This window comes from Pyrus communis, chromosome 16, assembly GCF_963583255.1.
Source record: "Pyrus communis chromosome 16, drPyrComm1.1, whole genome shotgun sequence".
In the NCBI taxonomy this organism is placed as follows: Eukaryota; Viridiplantae; Streptophyta; class Magnoliopsida; order Rosales; family Rosaceae; genus Pyrus; species Pyrus communis.
The window spans coordinates 21,641,870-21,645,022 of NC_084818.1; the positions used below are offsets into that span (position 1 = coordinate 21,641,870).

At 37.3% G+C, this 3,153-nt stretch overlaps 1 non-coding gene across 1 annotated transcript; it reads left to right on the plus strand.

The window, feature by feature from the left end:
- The first annotated feature begins 314 nt into the window (after window positions 1-314).
- Window positions 315-425, plus strand: LOC137721598 (small nucleolar RNA R71). Its single transcript, XR_011066669.1, has one exon. It is a non-coding gene; the product is annotated as a small nucleolar RNA R71 (small nucleolar RNA).
- The last annotated feature ends 2,728 nt before the right edge of the window (window positions 426-3,153 follow it).

Sequence of the window (3,153 nt, forward strand, 5' to 3'; positions counted from 1 at the left end):
GAGTAGGATGGCTTGGTATGTTGCAAATGGCACACACTTCATTTGCTTTTGGCACCATGTTGAGCACGGATTCAAGCTTCCTTTCTAGGTTAGCTACCTGCAACAAAAGCTCATGATTAGAACTTGTTTCATAAACTCCAACTTTCTTACCCCTTAAATCTTTGTGTTGAGCATTAGACCCCAACATCTCATAAATGTTATATGACTCTTGAGCATTCTTTTTCTTCAATGCTCCACCTGCTGCATTATCAACAGTTGATTGACAATTTTGGGTTAGTCCATCATAGAAAATTTGCATTTGTAAATGAAAAGGTAACCCATGGTGTGGACATTGTATCAAGAGGCCTTTAAAACGCTCCCAACACTCATTGAAAGGTTCACCATCATCTTGTTTGAAGTTGAAGATTTGTCCCCTTAATGTGGCTGTCTTTTGAGTGGAGAAGAACTTCTCCAAGAACTTCTTAGCCACGGCATCCCATGTAGTGAGGGAACCTGGTGTTAGAGTCATCAACCAACTCTTGGCCCTATCTTTCAAAGTGTAAGGAAACACTCTCATCCTCAAATTTGCTTCACTTACTCCCTGCAAAGGTAAACCACTCACAACATTGTAAAACTCTTTAATATGAGCTAAAGGGTCTTCATTAGGTAAGCCATAAAATGAAGGAAACATATGGAAATGTGAAGATTTGAGATCATAGTTTCTAGCTTCTGTGGGCAGCAAGATGCATGAAGGTGAATTTGGTATGATTGGTTGAGCAAAGTCCTCCAAAGCTCGAAGCTCATCTAGGTTGCCCGCCATCTCTTCCTCTCTTTCCCAATCAACTTGCTCAGATCCTTTACTTGTTGAACTAGGTGAAGTCCTTTCCTCTTCCTCACAGATTAGGGATGAACTTGATGGCACAAAGTTGTCCAAAGTGTGGCCCTTCAACCGTTCAATCCTTTGGCCTAGCTCAACAAGTTTATTTGACATATACTACCTGAAACAAAGTAACACAAGTGTGAATGAAAATCAAGAAGCAAACCACAATGAAAAGAACAAAAATAAACTTAAAAAACGTTTGAAAAGACTCAAGGGATGTGGAACTAAACTCTTAGAACACTTAAACAATCCTAAAACCCAAAACAGCAACTAGAAGACTCAAAATTGCCTAAAAACCACTTTCTGGGCAGTTTTGAGCACCTACACTAATTTGGACGAAATTGGATGGAAACTTGAATCAAAACACTTATAAACACAAATCAAAACACTTTCTAACTAATTTGGACAAAACAAAGACTCAAAGGACTCAAAACAGATTCACAAGACTCAAAACAAGCTAAAAACTCTCAAAACTGCCTAAAAACACAAACTGGGCAGTTTTGACACTAAACTCAATTTTGGACGAAAATTAGGTTTGAGCTTGACTCAAAATGCTTCAAAACACAAGATAAGACAGATTCTAAGCCTAAAACCTAACAAAATATGGGGGAAATTGTATTTGGACGAAATGCAATTAAATGGTCAGATTATAACAAAACCAGATTGTAAAGCAAGTTGATGTAAACCAATGGATAATGGAATGGCTAAGGGATTCTTTTCCACACCTGAAATGTATGCAACTTAAATCAACTTCCAATTATCAAATCGACAAGTTATGAACCTTGACACTAATCAAAATAGCAAATAAGCAAACAAGCAATTACAAGGGACTGAAATCAGTCCCCGGCAACGGCGCCATTTTTGTTGATGTATATTTCCTTCCTAATGCTAGAATATGTTTAGTATAATGGCATAAGCAAGGGTGTCGAATCCACAGGGACTAATTGGACCTATGTAACTACTTGTTTGCAAGAAATCTAAGAAATGAATCAAACTAGTCTAAATAGGCAGATTTGAATCAAACTAATCAAACTATGCAGATTTGTTGTTTTAACTTGAAAGCCTAAGAGAATGAAGTAAACACAAATCAATGAATCAACAACCAATATAATGAGATAGTATCAATGGAAATGAAACTAGGGATTCGATTTCACCATTGCTCAATTAAATCCATGTTTGTTAAGTTGGTTTATACTCATTCATCTACAAATTTCTTGAGTTTGTTTCACTTGGATATGATCAACCATATGATGTGTGGATTTGATCAAATGTCTATAATCTTGAACCTAATTGTGATGTGCAACTTTGGTTCATAATCTAGAGTATGTAATGCACAAGAAACGTTCACTAAACCAAAGGGAACACTTGGCAGGATGTTTGCCAATCTTTCCCTTCATTCATTCACAAATCCACCAATATTAGACATGATGTATGTTTTAATCTTGGCTAAATAACTTGTGGTTAACTCAAATGGCGATCAAGCATACAAATCAACCCACAAATTCACAATTATAACAGAGAATGAATCAAGAACTAGGTAGACAAACTGAGCATTCTAACTTAATTACATAGCAAACTTTGCAAGGTTACATCGAATCCCTAGAGGAAGCTTAGTTACAATTCATGTCTACAAAAGATTTAACATAAACATATGAAACATGAATGAACATAGAATTGATAAGAATGAACCCTTGAAGCCAAAACTGATGTTGAAGTCCTTGAAGAGTTCCTTGGTGTTGCTTCTCCAAATGTGGTGCGGATGAAGTAGATTGGTTTGGTTTGGATGGTTTCTGCCCTTAGGACAGAAATGGACAGAGAATGGAGTGAAGTAGGGGGGTTTTAGAGTGTGTAATGGACTGAAAATGAAGAAGGAACCTTGCGGATGGGAAAGGGGGAGAAAATGAGCAGTTTCTGTGAAAGGAAAAGAATGTAGAATGCAATGCAATGGAGAGGACGAATTAGAGTGAATGATGGACAGAAAATGCAGCCAAATAGAGTGTGTGTGATCCCCCAACATTCAGATTGGATCTAACATTTGTTTAACTCAGATGGCAGAGCATAAATAAGATGGAATGATGGGTTTCTGAGTGTGATACCTGCAAAGCATGGACATGATCTGCAAGTGTGGTTTATTTAATCCAAAACACATGTGGAATGTCTGCAAGCATGAGTGGAATCTGCCAAAAGTGAATTGTTTGTACAAATTCTGGAAATGTGAAATGGGCACACGGCATGGGTAAAGGGATGAGTGAATTTCTGGAATAAAGGATGCAAGGAATGGACATAATCTGCAG